We start from the raw sequence: 19204 nt of genomic DNA on the forward strand, positions 1-19204 counted from the left end.
CTTCGAAAATCGCACCATGCCGGGCTCCTCGCTACGGGCGTTCCGCCGATGCGTGCGTACGCATGCACGCACGCACGCACGCACGAGTGCGTGTGTCGTGCAGTCCCGGGACGTTCACTGCAGGAATTTCATCGGCTCCTTATCTCACGCGAAGCTCATGTAGCCACCGCTATACCTGACCGATTGCAAAAGGCATTGACAGGTGACAGCCAGTTACGACGATCTCGGGGAACAGTATTTATGTACCTGGACGTAAAGCTTATCGTCTCCGACACCGACTTTTCTCGAATGGATAACGATGCGAGCGTCGAATCGGTTAAATTAATCTGTACGTTAATCCGATTTCGCAATGGTACATCGGGCGATGACAACGTGGGCGAGCGAGAGCGACGAATACACGTGATCGAATTTGTAATCACGATTACCACCTCAGCGGTTTTCGGCCGGAGACTTCAGCTTTGTGAAAACGAATCTCCGCGGCTCTGAATTTTGATGACCCTTTTTAAAAAGCAATATAGCTTTCCATCTCTTTGGTCTTCGGTCGGAGAGTCCAGCTTTTGAAACGAATCTCCGACGGACGGAAAAGAAACTCTGAAAAATCTCCGGTTAAACCTCCAGGGAAGACTAAATCTGATAATCCTTTTCTTCAGCGAGGACACTGTAAGAAAATAACAATTTGGACAGTACTCAATCTCAGGCAAGACGAGGGGTCATCGATCTCCGGCAGGATGTTAGTTGAAAGGTGGCGTATTTATAATGTGCATGAAAATTCAAGAGCGATGGGACAAGTTACTGACCGATACAATTTCCGAAAAGACGATAGCGCTGATAAAACGGAGTGGCATTCAATTTAATCTTAGCAGAAACTGTAATGATACACGCAGCACTAAACGCATTTGCTCTCAATCCCGGTCTCGTTTCCATCTCCTAAAAAGCACCAGTCGATTCCGGTAATCGAATACCCTGCGCTCTGCACGTAGCAGGTTTATCTCTATGCGAGAAGGTTGCTGCGGTTTGTTGCACGACCAGCTGAGTCATCCCGAACGGGCGTTTTTGAACCTGAAAGGTACTAGCCGCCGCGGGGCACGTTTGCCACCCTTCGAAACCACGAAGTCCTGTGAAACCATCGCCCTGGTTGCCTACAACCGATTCCTCTCCTGTGGAGAGAGCTCGCCAGCCCCGACCGTGGGATAAGAATTCCTACGATCTGCGTCACTCGCAGGAATTCTACGGTAAAGGGCCGCCGCGGCGCTTTGGGTTCGCTCGAAGAAGAACGGCTGGTTTTCTTCGGAGGAATTTTTACGGCCCTTGGAGAGGGGATGAACGGAAGGAACCTTTCGGCTAATAATTCTCTCGCCGACGGACGCCCGCCGACATAAAGCCAATTACGCACGAACAGCTAAAGATCCGTTGTCTATTATCTACTACAAGCATCAAACAAATTCTTTTTTTTTGTCAGCCTCTGATCTCCGGCGTTCACGATTCAGAGAGAATGCACGCGTCGTTGTTTTGATACCCGTCGGGTATACCCGGCACGGACGGAAATCGCTAAATTACATGTCCGTTAACGAGGGCCAGGGTCAATAGACGGGTTTTAAAGTCGTCACGATGGCGAAGCGGCACTTCGTGCGCCGGAGATCGCGACGCGGATGCGTGTGTCACGCCTACGTTAGTGCACACGTGTTTGCGAAAGGGCACATGAGCATTGCGTAATAAATACATCGGGCTTCACTAAGCGTTACAACTGTCCTCCGCGTGCAACGAGATGCGCGCTGTACATACCGTATATACATGTGAGACCACGGCCTCCTCCTTCCACGCTCTTTCTCCTCCTTGTTTGCCTCATCCTTCTGATTTTTTTTTCTCCGTGCCCGATGCGCATCGCGAACACATGAGGAAGGGCACGCCAACGGGTGGAACGACGCGACGGTTCCGGCAGAATTTAAGGAGCACGCAATATTTTATCCGCTAACGGAACATTGCTTCGATTAAACTGGTCGTCGGTACGACAAGCCATGATGATTCGGACAATCATGACGGTGGCTCCTCTTCCGCGGCTCACGGACTCTTATCGCGACGAGAGCGATTCGGTTAGTCGCGCCGGACATTAAACTAACTCACATGCGAGTACCCCTAAAGTCGTCGTGGCACCTTAAAGTTTACAGCACCACCCGTGGAGGGAGAGTTGCCAGACTTGCGGGCCACAAACTGCACGATAAACTACGTTAACGAACTTTTCGCTTCGAACGACAAGCACTTTCTTCGTGACGAGAGGTACGGCGAGACGAACGAAGTAATGGGGATATTATCATATTTATCTCGACGTGGAGATATTTAACGACATCATACAATCGTCTCATATTTCTTTCGCGAGATACGCAGTGCAGAGCGAAGGATCAACGTAACGTTTTTACTCCGTCCGCGCGTGTTTGTAACTTTTACGCTGGCGGTATATAACGAAAATGATTAACTTGAGCCTGATGGATTGCATCGCGAGCGATTGATAACTCGATTAGTTACGTTCGATACAGTTCTCATTCTTTTTATGATGTATCGGCTATTCGCTCTATATAACGACAAGAAAGTCACTGAATAAGAGATCAAGGTACGTCGAATTAAGGTGGGGGACGCAAGGAGGGAGCGCTATATGCTGCGGTCGGATGACCGCATGGCACGCTGCCAGTTCCCATAGATCACGCCGTGACATAATCATCCTATATTCGCGCCCCACTCATTCGGCCACCCATCCTCCGCGCCTAACCGAATCCGCACTCTGCTGCATTACGCTCTGCAGATAGTCTCATCCGTGGCATTACGCGACGCTATCACGCTGGCTGCGAAGCAGCCTCTGCAGTAAGCGACATCCTGCTACCGCCCACAAGGGTAACCCAGACGTTGCATTGTGTCAGCGTTGAACGCGAGTTGCGAAATGTCGGCGATAGAGACATTCGCGCGGTGCTCGATTATCAAGATTGCAAATCGTTATTCGACTTGCACGACTCAATTTTCATCCGAAGTATCTATCAAAAGTACTCATCGGGGGGGAGGGGAGGGCAGGTTCCATTTTGAAAGAGTTAAATAGAATATTTTGTCGAGTAACAGAGAGAGAAACTCTCACAGTTCTATTATTATATTATTTGATATTATCTGCTTGCATATCGTCACTATTTAAAATGACTGTACATAGGAAATGGAACAGTCCCGTATCACTATCATTCCTGCTTTTATTCGTCATCTCTATTTGCGGTATGGATCACAATTTCACGACGCTCCACGGAGCATATTTGATTCAGCCGGGCCTGAACAAGCCCTTTAATCGTGGACTTCCATTGTTTAAATAACGTGAATGCGCAGCCTCGTTCATTAAACTCTTGCTTTATGGTACGGAGGGACTGCAATTATACATGTAAGAATACCAGATACTCTTAGAAAACTTACCAAGTTGTATTCTGATCTCGTAAAAGGTCCCGCGACATTTTTCCTTTATGTAATCGCGCGTCGCGTTTTTATCGTTGCATAGTTTTGATTACGAGTCGGATTCTTAAGAGGAATTGAACAGATAAGCATTCTAGTTTATAATATATCATAAGACACATAATGAATAAACATTTCTATTTCAACATGTTACAAAAGGCAATCAGAATTTATTTAATGATACGTTATCGATACATGGAGCGATAATTCATGGAGATAAATAAGACTACCCACGATAGAACGTTTCTCCGCGCGACATAAAACGACAAGTAGAACCGCAGCGCGCGCGCCCGCGTACGCCGCGTTGCATGTAATTATTGACGATCGCGCGAATTTGCGTGCCACCGTAATTGAATAACGTCGAACTTTTTTCGACGGGCGAATACAAATAGGAATGATAATATTTTATCGACTTGCGCCCACCGCACCATGACGGGACGGGCGAATGTCTAAGCGGCGGAATACGATAAATTCGAATGATCGTAAGATTTTTATACTCCACACGTCCGCCGCGATAAGTGTTTCAATAAAACATACTCTACGAGGCGCGCGTGAGTTCGATGGATCGGGCCGGGGTCTCGTATTTACTGTTGCGCGAAAGTAAAGAGACTATGAATAATAAAACTATAAAGCTATCAATACGAACTAGCGTGAAAGCCACTGTCGTGGTTGCACGATGCCTGCATGGAAAAATTCATCATAATAGAGAACAAATTTATTGACTGCGATCGTTCTATTAACGTGATCTTACTGATTGTAATTTATAATCCATTATTATTTATGAATAACGAACGGAACAACGTAAACAGTATAATGAAACGCATCAACGCGTAATTAACTATGTATAATTAATGAATTCATCAATCTTTATTATTTTAAAGATTTTTCATCGTAACAATTTGTTAAGTATAAACGTAAAAATTGAATATTTGCTACGTAGTAGTAGAGCTTATTCTTTATTTTATAACATTTATATCTCTTCTTATAACATCGTTATTTCCAGTAATACAATTTTTAATGATCAGAGATTGAATTTAATAAATAATTATTTTAGAGCTGTTGTTAAAAACATTTCTTTAGTGCACACTGTAATTGTTTATATATAAAATATTTTTAATTGAAATTACTCTCTAAAAGAGAATCAGTGGAATCATCACTGATTTTCAGTTTATATTATTTTCCGGTGGCATATTTAGATCTGTGATAAACAGTAAATATTTCAATGTTATTTCAGTGAAAATATACTGATTCAAATAGTGAATATCACTGAAAAATATTGAATTTTAGTTTTTAAAACTGTTTGATAGTGAAATTCTTTCAATGATATTCAGTGATATTTTGTTTGAATCAGTATTTTATCACTGAAATAACATTGAAATATTTACTGTTTATCACAGTTCTAGATACACTATTGGAAAATGATATACTCTGAAAGTCAGTGATTTCACTGATTTACTTTTAGAGAGTAGCACTTACAAAAATTATTTTTGTTAGCAATCGATTCAAATTGAATTATATTTTTAAACATAAAACAAGATTTAATCCGATCGTTGTTAAACTAGTGACAAAAAGCGTATATTAGTAACGTTAATGAAATATACATTAATAAAGACGGCTATAATTAAGTCTTCAGTCTCATTCGGTTTGCTGCTTCTTTCGCTGGAAGAAATAAAACGGGGAATCAATGATGAAGTAAATTATATCGGACGGAACGAGAGATCACCGAATGCTATTCAACTTAGCGCGTTTGCGGAATTACTGCTCGGTCTTTCCTACGAAGTACTTTAATTCGAGTTGAAGTGCTCCAGATCGCGATATCTTTATTGGCGGTGACCCGTAGTTGCCGCGCCATCGCCGCCGTCCAGGTCCGGAGAGTTCGTCCGAAAGCGGGCGGGGCGCGGGTTCGAGTTAATCTGCTCGATCATTTTCGGGTACGCAGGTGGTAATGGCACGCTAATTATAGCGCACTAACGCCGCGCAGCTGGATAACGTTAACGTTTGTCGTATCTTACCCCTTTCTAGTATAGCTGTTTCATAGCGGAATTATATGAAGTAAGTTAATCCGCGTACTCATTCTTTAGAGATAAATATTTACCTGCGACATCTAGAAAGGATTTGCCGCTAAATGGTGCTATATTTAGAGGAAGCTTTGGAACGAGAGATAATTATGGGCGAATTAGGAACTCATGCACGCTATAAGCGGTGGATCATATATACATATATACATATATATATATATATATATATGTTACCGCGATTGTGACAAATTTTATTCACGTGCAAAAAGGTGTATTAATCGACATTGCGCCGTATTATGCGAGTAATAGAGATCTGATTCGCCGCGGTTGGGTTTGCGCATATATTGTCCGTATTAACTCATATGCATTACTGCTGAAATTAAATCCGTCGGTAATTAGCGGCACTATAGGCAGCGGTATCAGAGTATAGCGAAGTTGCCGCAGAGTATCGGTTGTATCGGATAACGAAAATATGAGCGGGTAAAAGACATTTAAGATAAGAAAGCCTCGCTTGCTTATTAACGGTCTTTCTTTTAATAGAGGCGTATAAGTGAAAAGTTATTTTTTTTTAATCGATCATTGTGCGTCCCGTATATGCATACGCGTAACGTGTTCATCGCCGAAGATAAATGTTCCCTCTTAATAATATACGAGCCATTAGCGTTATCTACAACGCAGCCGTGCTGTGTTGGGTAACGATTATTTGTTGCAATTGCGCAAACCTACGGGGATCATTACCCGCTAGGAAGTATACGTGATACGGCCGCGCGCACATCCGCGAAGCTAGAAACTCATAACTGACAGTTTAGAGTCCATTAGTTTGAGCCTAATTGCCCGGCGGTTGTCTGGTGTACTGTGAATTTCCGAATTTATTATGAGCGTCTCTAGTAATTAGGAATTCAGTCGATTGTCGTATCGCTGCGTGCGGTACTCGCAATACACAAACGCGCGCTTGCCTATCGTGTAAATTAGGAAGTTTCATCTGCGTATCGCCGTAGTCCGCGCTATATAGGTATTACCGCGCGAGTATTGAAAAATCTCGTTTCACCGTTCGCGGCGGGGTAAAAATAACCGAATATATATCGTGAAGCATCGCGCGCGCAGTTGTTTTGCGGCTTCCACGGGATAAATATCGGGAGATAAAACTGGTGCAATTTCACCGCATCGAGACAGTGCCTCGCGTGCTTGCGGAACGACCGCAAGACTGTCGTCTTAATGGGACGGCAATTACTTAAATTGCATAAATGAATATTATCGCGCCGAGCCTGCTATTAACCCAAATTTGTTCGTCAGGTGATTTGCGGGAACAGGTAATAGCTACAGATATTTTAAAAGGCCCTTAAGATAAACTGTATCTCTTAATACGCAACTCGACGTTGGATACAAAAAAACGTTCATTTAATTTTTTACACCACCTTTATCATATATGTACGTACATATGTACATGCATTATAATCTAGAATCAATTGTAAACGAATTTTTGCGGTACATGATTGCGCACGGCATAACGTAGGATTACAGAAAAAGCATTGAAACGTTTAATTAAAAATGCATATTTCAAAAGAATGTTTTTCACGTTAAAAATATAATGACAATTATTTATTAATAAATACACGCGGATATATGCAAGTAGTGATACGAACATGAAAGAAATAAAAGATAAAAGCGCGTATATTTATTCGAAATGGCTTGTCCAAGGCAATGTAAATGGAAAATGTTACATAAAAACCCTCATCGCGAATTCTGTTCTGCAAAATATACAATTTATGAATAAGAACTGTTGATGTAAACGGAAAACAAAATATAGCTGCGTATTATCAATTTTATTGAAGTTATATGCGCTCTGCAATAAAGCACAGATGGGACTGACATACTTATCCGAAACGATTTAGCAAATATTGACTCGCAAGGAGAAATATATCTCGTTGCTAGGAGGCGGCTCCTATAAAAGCCCGGTTGGACAAAGCGATCAGTGTCTCATTCATATACGTGGAAGACATTCCCCGGCTTATTCCTGACACTTATCAATTTCGACGTCATTAATTTCGTCGAGATTGGATATTAACTCGATTAACCGTCTTATCGGTAATATCGGTCGTGCAAAACTCGTTCGGCAACGGAGTCACTTTCTATTCTCGCACTTCGTTCATGTATATATCTTTTGCGCGAGGGGACCACTTTCTTCGCCCACGTCGTCGTCGGCGCGCACGCGGAAATCGCGCGCTCGCGAGCGTGAAACGAGATGGGTACAACGCGGCGCGATTTTCTTTTCTTCTTTTTTTTTTCTTCTTCGAGGAAACATTTAGCGCGCGCCGTAGAAAACTCGAATTAATGTCGGTCGTTACAGCCGGTGCGGAAGATTCGATAATGCGAAATATATGCGCGAGCACCGGCCGTCGTGCATCTGCGGGCGGCTGGCGCGCGAGCAATCGCGCATTTTTATCAGAACGATGCCTCTCTCGCAAATCCGCTGGGGACGTTGAGGTAAGTGCTCAGTTGTATCGTTCGATTCCTCTTCCCGCATCCTATCTTCTTCTCCTCCTCCTCCTCCTCCTCTTCTTCTTTGCGTCCTCTTTCTCGGCGACTGATTTAAAGTCAAAGTCCCGCACCATCCGCCGACGTAGCGTCCGGATAGAAAGTTACACGTAGGCTCGTGTAAATCATCTGGTCTCTTCTCAGGTGTGATAAGATACCAGTTAAGTAATTTACTAATTAAAGGCTCCCATTTGCCGAGAATCACCCCGAAGACCGAGAGAAAAAAAAAGAGACGGAGAAATCGCCGTATTTTCTGAAATAAATGCCGGTCGCGGTTAAGAATTATCTGCCCGCGATACGTTATCATACCTCGCATTATTTCGATATGATTGTCGACGAGATGTCGGCTGTGTAACTTTGCGGATATTTATACCCATTTATTTTGAAGGAAGTGATAGAACGAGCAGATTTTTATAATTACGTTGGCATTAAGAAATGTGTAAGTATAATTCAGTCTTAATTAGTCAAAGTATTAATTAGCCGAATGAGAAGGTATGGAGAAGATCGTATTGGTATGCATTTGTTTACACGCGAGAGTGCGGTATAATCGTGCGATAAATGTGTTTCTTCGATGTCATACCAGTTTTCGAAGGTGAGAGGCGAATCGGTTGAAAAAGCAATTCTCGGTCGTCGGCTGATAAATCGAATGCGCCAACATATACCGTCAATATTGACGCAAGATAGTTTCCACCTTTGCGGGATAAGTTTCCGCGCTTATCACACAGGCCGTAGCCAGTCTTCCTTCCGAGAGAACAACGAGCTCGAAATCGGGCAAAAATCCCCGACATTCAGGCCAATCGATCCGTTGTGTCGAGTTGATCTTTCTTCACGCGATCATCAAGTACGTGCGCGCGCGCTTGTCGCCATTAATAAACCATCGAGGTTAATTGTGTAATCTCCTCCTCGTCACGCCGTCCATTCCGATCCGGAGACGAAGACAACGGAGAAGCGGCAGGCTAAATTCGGAATCGATCGGGGACGATAATTCAATCTATGGTGGATTCTCCTATGGAAGAGGTGTTCTACGTCTCTTATCCCCCCCTTCCCTCCGGACGCCGGATGATACGGAGGCCAGATCGTAGATACGAGGTGCCAGGCCAGCTTTATCTCTTATTTGTGGCACCGTAGATTCTTGAAGCCGTCGACCGACCGTCCGCTCCTCCTTCCTCACCTCTCACCCATTACTATACTTTCGTCCTCCTTCACCAACATCTTCTTCTTCTTCCCCAGCTCCTTTTCTCTCCCTTCGCTCGTTCCGTCGGTCGTTCGTGTTCTCCTCGGCCCGATTTCCCGGCCCGCGTTACTCGCGAGGGAACGAATGCTGATCTCGCTCGAGAGTACACTAGCGTGACCGAGGGACCAGCCACCGTTTTGCACCCGGTATACGTTGCCGCCGCGGTAGCGCTCGAATCTCCCTACCGGCGACGCGAGTATAGAGACAGGTAGCTGTTAGCTTATGTAGATTAAATTGTTTCGAAGAAGCCCGACTGCTGTTTATTCATCGCGAAACGACAGTGCTCGAGATAAACGGAACGACCTGGGGACGAGAGTGCACCGCGCTGCGCCGCACCGCGCGCGGTCCCTTCCCGGGCTCGGCGCTCTCTCGAAACGCCGAGAGAATCGTCGACGATAGCATAGGTAGGACGGTGAAACGGGGACACGGCGGAGGCACGATGCGGCTCTACGTCGTAATCCCGAGAGTCCGCATAATGCAACGTACGCGCGCACTACGCTTTCATAAGAGAAGCGCTGCACTCTGTTTCTCTCTCTCTCTCTTTTTCTACGCGACCCTACGACCGACCTCCGGATTATCGATTGCGATTCGGAATTTCTTCGGGGAGTGCTCCGAACAATCCACGAAATGGAGCATTTGTACATTATGTCGGAGAAAAAAGAAAGAGAAGGAGAAATCAATTCCGATTGGTACGCGTTACTCGTTTACATTTTGCAATCTCTGCCAGAAATGTAATGCTCGTGTTTTATTGTACGGAACGCGATTCATAATCGCTTTTCTTGTATTTCTCGCCTGTGCGTTCGTTAACGAAGTTGATATAGAAATCTACGATCCCGCGATGCGATTCCGCGCGGATGCTTGTTTTCGAATGAATGGCGAAAGAAAATTACCGGAAAGGGGGACCGCATTGAACGCACAACAGATGCGTTACACATATTTCGCGGAAAGATCCAGAACCGGTTCAATGAATACGCTGCGCCGTGTTTCGTGTCAGATACAGTGCAGGAGAACAAAGCAGTAAACTCGAATGGGGTACTCTTCTCAAAACCACCTTGTGCGTTCTCCAGGGCGTTTTTCCGCGCTAATTTTCGCGATATGCGATACTATTTAACCGTGCGTTTGCAGCAAACTACTGCACCTTTCCTTCCTCTTTCTCCCTGCTCTCTGCGTTTTGATGTTTTCTTCAACGTTAGCCGGGGCAATTAAAAATTCAAGCGGTAATTAAGAACATCCAGGCCTGAAGCGGCATGAAGCCGGATTTACGCTATCCGAATGAACGATCTCACTGAAGGAACACTGTCTTCTTTGTGCGTCCGCGACAAGCGCGTATCTTCTTCTGTACCAACTTCACGGACGATGCGAAATCGAATCGGAGGACCGGCGAATCCCCTTTGGGGCTTCAGTTATGCGCATATGCATTTCGTTTCCCCGTATAAACGTATTTGGATAGCACGAACGCGGCTTGAGGTCGCGGGAGCGCGCGTGCGGCTCTCGCGAGTCTCGCGACTGGCGCACCGGGCAATTAATTCCGGTCGTAATCCTTCTAAATTGCGACAAAATTAAAGTCGTGGCGTAACGAAGGTCGCGCTGCGCAGCACCACCGGCCACCGTCGCGCGCGCTCTGATAAAGGACACCACTTTTACGGTGTACATATTTCATCGTCAATTGCGCGCCGCGGGATCCCTCCGGGTACTACGAAACAGCGGCGAGCGCCCCGATACGTATGTAGGTACCACCGCGGTGCGTTGTGTGAGCAAGTGCTACTACCGTCCCCGGAGTTCGTCCAACGGGGGGTAAACACGACGGACACGGGGGGGAAGCAAGGCAAATCTCCGAGCGACGGCAATCTGCCGGATTAAAATAGTATCGTAAAAAGATTTTACGCGCTCGCGAAATTACTGTCGGGTGATACGCAATTCTGTTATCCCTCGCTCTACAGGGAGGGTGATCGCGATGGTATGATTCAGCATGATTCACGCGAAGGGGGGACGCAACTGCCGATTGATGTGTGCTGCCTGTTGTTAATTTATTTAATGTGTATATAATAGATCAGACATGTAATTGGTCAGATTTAGCGGAAAAAAGTCTGGGAATTTTTCTCTCTATCTCTTTTTTTTATAAATTATCCAAGCGTATATCTCTCAAAGCGAAATAAATGTATAATGCGTGCGTGCATATACGAAGGGATTAAAGCGGAAGGATACACGCGCGCGGTCGGTCGGTGAGCCGAGAGAGCCGAGAGAGCGGAGAAGAAATTGGGTTGCGTGTTGAGTGGCTAACGAGCGTCCGCCAGAATAAGAATAACAAAGCCGGGGTGCACATGCGAGATGGGACGCGACTTCCGCGCTCGGTCCGGGGAGCCAGCGACGCGTGGAATACGCGCCGTTATGCTTCACGACACAACTCGATCGTGCCTGTCGCGCCTGGGAATAGCGTGAGAATCGTAATTGTTGATAGATTTCACATGGCAAGTGAAAAGAAGATAATGACGCACGTTGTGCGTGCGTTCTCCCTCATTTCATTTCTTAAACTTCATCTCGCAGATTGACGATTACCTGACTATTCATTTTCCAGCTTTTAATCGGCTAATCCGGTTTCCACAAAAAAAAAGAGAAAAAAAGGAAACGATCTCGACGACGATCGCAAATATCGATATGTACTTAAAGGCGTCGACGATTTCCGCGCAATTGGTATATATACGCGAAACACGTTCACGCCGGCCGGGTGGCGGTTTATTCGCCGAAAGTCGTTAGTCTTCCGTAGACATCGACGTCCGGCGCGGGCCCACCGGCCACGTTCCCTCCGAGGAATTCATCTTGTCCCTTGAATCTTTGATCTTGATAAATGTACGCCGCAAGAACCGGGACGATTTTTGTTCGGCCGCAACTACCGAATCACGCCCGGGCGACACGCCGGGCGTTATTCGCCGCGACGAATTCTCGCTGTACCAGTCAAATGACTGTAACGGTCCCTCGGTTTCGTCGTAATAACCGTACGTACGTGGACCGCTCGTAACGGATTAATAATGGTGGATTCTGCGGCGAATTCGTTACTATCCGTATCCTCGTGTCTTACGTCGCTCGGCGGCGGTAATTCTAACACTCGGACGATTTCGGCTTGGAAAAGAAATGGAAAAAAAAAACGCGCGATTCCGGCGCAAACACGCTCTCGCTTCACGCTGACAATGCAGCAATTTGCAGCAAGTTATCGCTCTTAATGCTCGTCGCCGTTTCATCTAATTGCCTCCAACATACCGCGAGAGTATCACGGCATCCTTAGCACAATTAGTTGCATATCCCCGACTCGCTCTTCCGTGTCTTAATAGCAGCGCGGCGTTCCCCGCGCAGTTAAAATTCCTTTAAATGAGTTCTTCTAATAATTTTCTGCTCGAGGCCTGGCCACTGCCGAGCGTGAGGCAGGTGCTTTCAGAGAATAAAAGTGGTGTATGTTATATCGATTCTAGGCAGACGGAAACATTTTATACTCGTGCAGAGAACGAGGAATTACGCGAGGGAGGGAATAAAGTTAAGCGCTTTTTCAAAGCGTTCAAATTAATTTCTCGACGGCCTACCGTGAATATTTCGCTGTTTTTTTTTTTGCTACACGCGGTACTTCATTTCCGATTTCCGAGGGTACGTCATTTCAGAAATGTGGGTCGCTGTAATTAGCTGCCACTTAATGTAATTAATTTTTCGTTGCCCCGACGTCTTCTTAAGCTTCTCTTGTTCCTCCACTGGCACCCTGGTATTTTATTGCTCTCTTCCTCCGTGCCTTCCTTCCTTCCGAATTGCACCCTCCAGTGCTCCAGCGTCGGTTGCTTCTTTCCTCGTCTACGGGAACGGCCATTCTTGCCATAGAAATTTCAAGATCCTGCGAGTCTCATCGTTAAAATTATGATCATTTCCGTGATTACCGCGCTGCCTTTCGCGGAACCTCTTCGCCTTCTTTACTCCTCCACAGAATAATGCCACGCCTCGGCGCGTGAAAGTACCAGAAATGAATACGCCACTGAAATAAAGGGTCGGGGCGCCTTCATTTCTCCAGCGCTTGTTTTCTGGTATGCAACATTAATTCGTTTTCTTGCTGCCGCAAGCGCTACTTATTCCCGTTCTATAATTAGCAAACCAAACAGAGCATTTACGTAGAATGTCTAGACACGCGTAATTATGATGTTGCGTATAATTTGCCAATAATATCATACTTATTGCTTTTTTTTCTCAAAAAGGTACAAGGAATCTGGATTTTACCAGGCGTCGCTCTATTTACTTCAATATCCTTTTTTGTTTCACGACTCGTTTAAACAAGCACATTGGATGCGGGCGTGGTGATTTCGATTTAAAAACTCTATTCTACGGCGGAGCGGAGCGCGGGTCTTAATCTAGACGCCGTTATGATCCGATAAATGCAAATGTTTGGGGATCTCTTCCCCAACACCCATCCACGAATTTGCTGAACGTGTTCAGCGCTTATACGCCCGACTTTTGCGAGACATTCTCGCCGGGGTAAATGCCGCCGTTTACTGCGTTTTTTTTTCTTTAGCTTAAGTTTAGCGCGTATTCCCATCTCTGCTACTGCCGTTACCTGCTAACTATATAAGAAATCGGTGGGATGCACCCCGTTGGTACGTAATAGCCGGGCGATGCCGTCCCCGATTACGGGTGGAACGTGTCTTTTGCATATTTTTCCAGGGTTGGCTATGGTCCAGAAAATTCGATATAATAATCGCGCGCGGCGCGCGCGGAGGAGTACGCACGTGAGCGTGTGCACGAGTCCCGTACACACAATCACCACCATACAAATAAATCCTAATGTTTCCCCACCTCTTCTCCAGAGTCGTTGGTCGTTGGCCTTTTTTTTGCGCGTTTTCCCCCGCGCGGCAATTCTACCACTCGCGAATTGCGAGCGCCAACCGAGCTCTCGTAATCACATCGGGATCTTTCATTGTTCTTAGGAAAACCACGATGAAATTTACACCTATTATCGCCGCTCCGGGCTACTGCGCCGAACGTTTTTGCGTTATTATTTACCCTTATTGCCGGGGAGAAATTTTATTACTTGCGTAAAGCGGGAGAGATATAGCCGCTCCTCGCGATTGTTTTTTGGCCAGAGAAAGAAACTGGCGGGACGGCGTGTCTACGAATTGCGAGAGAACTCATCGCTACTATACGAGAAGCGCGCGCGGGATCGAAATTATGAGTAATGTATTTTCCTACGAGTATATAATCGCACCGACAGCATCGTGACTAAATTACTCCGAACTAACTGCTATTTGTATTTGCAAGGACAACATTTACGCGGCTCTTACGAGACGCGCGCGAGGGAGAGAGAGAGAGAGAGAGAGAGAGAGAGAGAGTGTGTGTGTGTGTGTGTGTGTGTGTGTCGAGCTTCGGGCTACGAATAACGATGACTTTAACCGGTTGGCCGTTCATTTTACGGGAAGTGGCAGCCCTATTCAGGATAATAGGCATTTCATCGTCAACACATCGTGAACTTTATTTCGCGAGGCGACGTATATTTATTTTGAGCGCACGTGGGCCCTGCATCATCGGGCACGCTGGCGCAGGTGCAAATCACCGTCGCCTCTTAATTTCAGGTTACGGCCATTTTTAGCGGAGTTAATGGCATCGTTTGTCGGTTGCATCCGCGGAACTGTGTCCACAGCCGAATGACGAATGGATTCGAGCTGGGAGATAAAGCGCGAGGCGAGAGCCCCGAGAATAGGTTGATGTCTTAAGCCCGTAACGCAAGTCCGTAATCACGTCCTGTTGGCGGGCCATGGCGCGGCCGCGGCGGCGCGCCGCGGATAACGGAAAGCGCACCTTTGTTCTCGGTCCACGGTCGTGACCGGCCCCGGGACCGGTGATGAACGTCGATAACGGTGAAAAATCTCGCGCGTGGAGGCCAGGCGCGTTTAGCGCGTTAATAAATAACGTTGTCCGCGATGATAAGTCGCGCCGCACCGAGACGAGAAGCCGCACTGGGGCTTTTCCCATAGTGAAAAGCGTTCTTTTCAGCGCCCCGCCGGTCGTTTTATTCAATTTTACTGACGTAATGAGCGCGATATTCGCACTCAATGTACGTTATACGCTCGACGACCGGTTTCACCGGAGAGTCCCGAGTCTCGACCATTCGTCGGACGTATACTCGTATTAAAATGCGGCTGCAGTTTGGCCGGCAGTCTCGGCTACCGACCACGTGAATGAAGCTTCTCCCTTTTTTCCCCCCCTCCCCCCGCGTTCTCTTTTGACGCGCTTGTAAGCGCAGCGACCGTGCATTTGACGCGCGCGGCGTCGTCTGTCGCGCTTCTCGCGCGAGGATGGATTATTACAACGGAAATGCGGACGAGCGCCGAATCGACGAGTGCCAGCGTAAAAAACGAGCATCATTGAGACATCACGCGCGTGTATGTACGTACGTCGCTGTCAAAAGTCCGATGCTGGGTGAGCACGCGGAATTCATTTAAACTCGGCCCGACTCGTTTAGGCACAATGTAGGCGCGTTTGTTTAAGCGTACACGACGCGGGTCTCCCGATTCCATTTGCAGATTTCTATGATTTCTGCCGACGTTGAACGCGCTCGGATGAAGGAGAAAGAAAGACAGAGATGAGAGAGAGAGAGAGAGAGAGAGAGAGAGGGAGAGAGAAGGGTGGAAAACCGAACAATGCTTTATTCACGAAGTCTTGCATTCGCGGGGTGAAAGCGCTGAAACGACGCGACGAAAACCAGGAACAAACGGTGCATTCTGGAAGACAGACACTTTTCACGTTCGCACATTCAGCGGCGTGTCTCCTTTGTTTCAGGTAATGTAGTGTGTTCGTCGCCGCCAGGATTCGGTATTCCAATGGGGGAGCGCTTAGAAAAAGAGTAGGTACACACTGTCTCTCTTTCTCTCTTTCTCTTGGCTGTCTGCCTGGCCAAATTTCGCGCTCTCTCAGGCCGTCAAGCGAGATTCACGCGCGAGGCTTACGCGCGCGAGAGTCGAGTGTTCGAACGTATGATTATTCCGCAGTTAGCCACCGTGGAATGCCTAGAATAGGTTCTATGATGCTAACCTGGACCTCCGTAACTCACAACGTAATTAATCTTCGGGATTACTAGACGGGACGGAGCAACGGTCGACATCCTTATTAACGTGCGTTGAGGAGAGGAGACGGCGCGTATCAAAGCGCCGCGAAGCAGATTTTCCGTCTCGAGTAGACGAGCTTTAACGAGTAAAAAGTGAGCGTAATTCGAGTATTTTCGGCGTTGATTCGCTGATTCCGGCTGTTTGATAGAATCATTCGGATTACGCGAATACGCAAAGGAGAATGAACGTCGCACAGATTGCACGGCTAATACGATCACGTTGATTATTCCAATTTTCGCGCCGCGGGGACTAGGCGCATTTCTGAAAATTCACATTCCTAATGGGATTTTAATGACCACGACGAGTAAGACAATTGCGCGAGTTTACGCGCGAGGCAATTCCAAGATCGTCCGCTAAATGAGCTGATTTTATTTAACAATTATCGTTAATGCGTTAGAAAGCTTGATTTATCACCCATTCCTTTCACAGTTTCTCCAGATTGACGCTATCAAAATCTGAATCCGTATAACGTTACCTATTTCATTTGCAAACTAGCCAAACGACGTAAGAGATAGCCGACGGATAGAAATGTGGCATTAATTGTTATGTGTCTCTGCGTCAAAGGAGAGATGGAGAGATCTGTCAAAGGGATTTAAAGCCGCAAGCCGACGTTTTCGGAGACACGAGGTGTATTCGAATTCCCGAACGTTGAATAGACGCGTCGTCCACGGAGAGATCGACATGGGATTTAATCGCGGCGTGTCCTGTCTCTGGTTTCCGGCTGGTTTCCGACTGTCGCATCTTCCTCGGTCTTTCCGTAACTCTCCCCGTAACCGGGACCCCTCCGCCTTCACGTACGCCCGCGGAAAAGTCACGTTCGATCGCGCAGCCGGTGAAACGGGCAAAGTTCAGCCGCGATAGCGCATCAGCGCGAGCGCTGCGGGCCGGCGCGGCGCAGCGCGGTGCGGCGCGACGCGGCCGGGCGCGCACGATGAGCTTTTACGCTTTCGCACGATTTAAAAGAGATACATCCATTGTGAATTATGCCTCGCTTCCCCGTACGATGACGAGCATCTCGCATCCAGTATTTACGGCCATTGTCTTCGTTCCTCGTTGCTCCGGGCTAGAGCGGCGGCGCATGCACGGGCAACGGGCGCATCGTGATCGTTATTGAGGCGCGTGGGCTGTCCCCTTCATCCTCATCCGGCATCCTCATCCCCGGGTCCTCCTCCTATTCCGCGCGCGATCCCGCGGTTGCCGGGGCATACATACAATATTTCAGACTGGCATCGCATTCCGCGCGCGCACGTATCCGCGTATATACGTGCAGCAGTACACCGCGCGTCACGTTGCACGTACTCGCGTTACGACTCTGGCCGCGATTGAGCCTAGATCCTTTCTTCATGGTCGCGATCCTTATATTCACCGCGCATTCCCTCCCGCATTTCTTCGCCGCCGCTTATACTGTGTATCGTGAATCGCGGGATTATCAACTCAAACTAAAAGTTGCGTGCTTGCTGGCGTATATATATATTTATAAGTCTGGATGCTGGCCGAGCGAATTAAGGCCGCGATTATTACGCGCTTATGTCAGTTCTCGGCTGTGAACGTTTGACGACGTCACGCAACGTCTTGTAAAAGTTATGATACGTGCGTAACTGTCGCGCCGCGGACCCGGATTAAAGTCACTTGTCGCGGCGGACGTTCTTCAGCGACGGCAAGACGGCAACAAGCCACAGCGAATGCGATATCTCTCGTAACAGCACGTTCGTGTGTGTACGCACACGTGAGATTTTTATATGCGACTACCACTCGTTGCGGCATATACAGTTATAATTGCCGCGATTCGAAGGGGCACCGATTGCGACTCCGTTTACGATTACCAATTACTTGGATGATTTTGTAGGTTTATGGCGTACAGCGGTTAAAAGACCCACTTTTAAGGCAGTTTGCGTCAGATTTGTTTAAAATTTTATTTATATTTTTATATGCCGCGTATTTTTATATATATATATGTGTGCATTTTTAGTATATTTTATATTCAATTTTTCCAATATTACTTGTATTATACGTTATATAAATTATAACGAAGAATTCTATTTTAAATTTTAATTAGCGAACTACATGCATGTAGTTCGCTAATTAAATGGCATAAATAAATTCACCCTGTCCGTCGAATTTTTCTCTCCCGCCCATGTCTTTTTTTTTTTTTAAGCTCGATTATCGTGCACTATTTCACGTACAAGTGACAACGCTCTAACGCGTTTATACTGGTGTAAACCTTAATGCATTTAACGATCAGAAAATTTGAAGAAACTCGGTTTGAAGATAGGAAAGCAAACATCGAAATCAGAAACGCTGCGAACATGACAAAAAAGAAAGGAACCTTTCTCTGTATTATCGCGTTAACTTCCGGCGATCAGAGAATCATAACTTTTCCTATCGTTCAACGTGATTTCAGTCGCTCTCGGCATTATCCTTAATGCACGGTTCAATGAGAAATCATGGACGTCGACGGGTAAAGTAACTACTATTACGGCGAGATGCGCGCACAATTTCGTTCTCACGATAATCGGGACTTCCCGCCCCCCCTCCCTTCCCTCCCTCCCCTCCTTCCCTCGATTTTCTCTCGTACAATGACTTTTTATCGAACGTCTGTAATCTTTAGTGGAAACAAAACCATTCTTCGGCGAGATTTATCGGGCCCCGTTTCCGCAACGAGGAACGAACGGCGCGCACTCGTGCCGTGCGCACGTAGATAACTTTCTCCGGCGTGATAAGCCGTAAGGTATAAATCTGAATTGTTTTTATAATTCCTGCGGCGCGAGATGGGGTATCGAGATAACGGGGATTCTAACGAAGTCTGTAATTTGCGG

This window comes from Wasmannia auropunctata, unplaced genomic scaffold, assembly GCF_000956235.1.
Source record: "Wasmannia auropunctata unplaced genomic scaffold, wasmannia.A_1.0 LD335996.1, whole genome shotgun sequence".
NCBI lineage: Eukaryota > Metazoa > Arthropoda > Insecta > Hymenoptera > Formicidae > Wasmannia > Wasmannia auropunctata.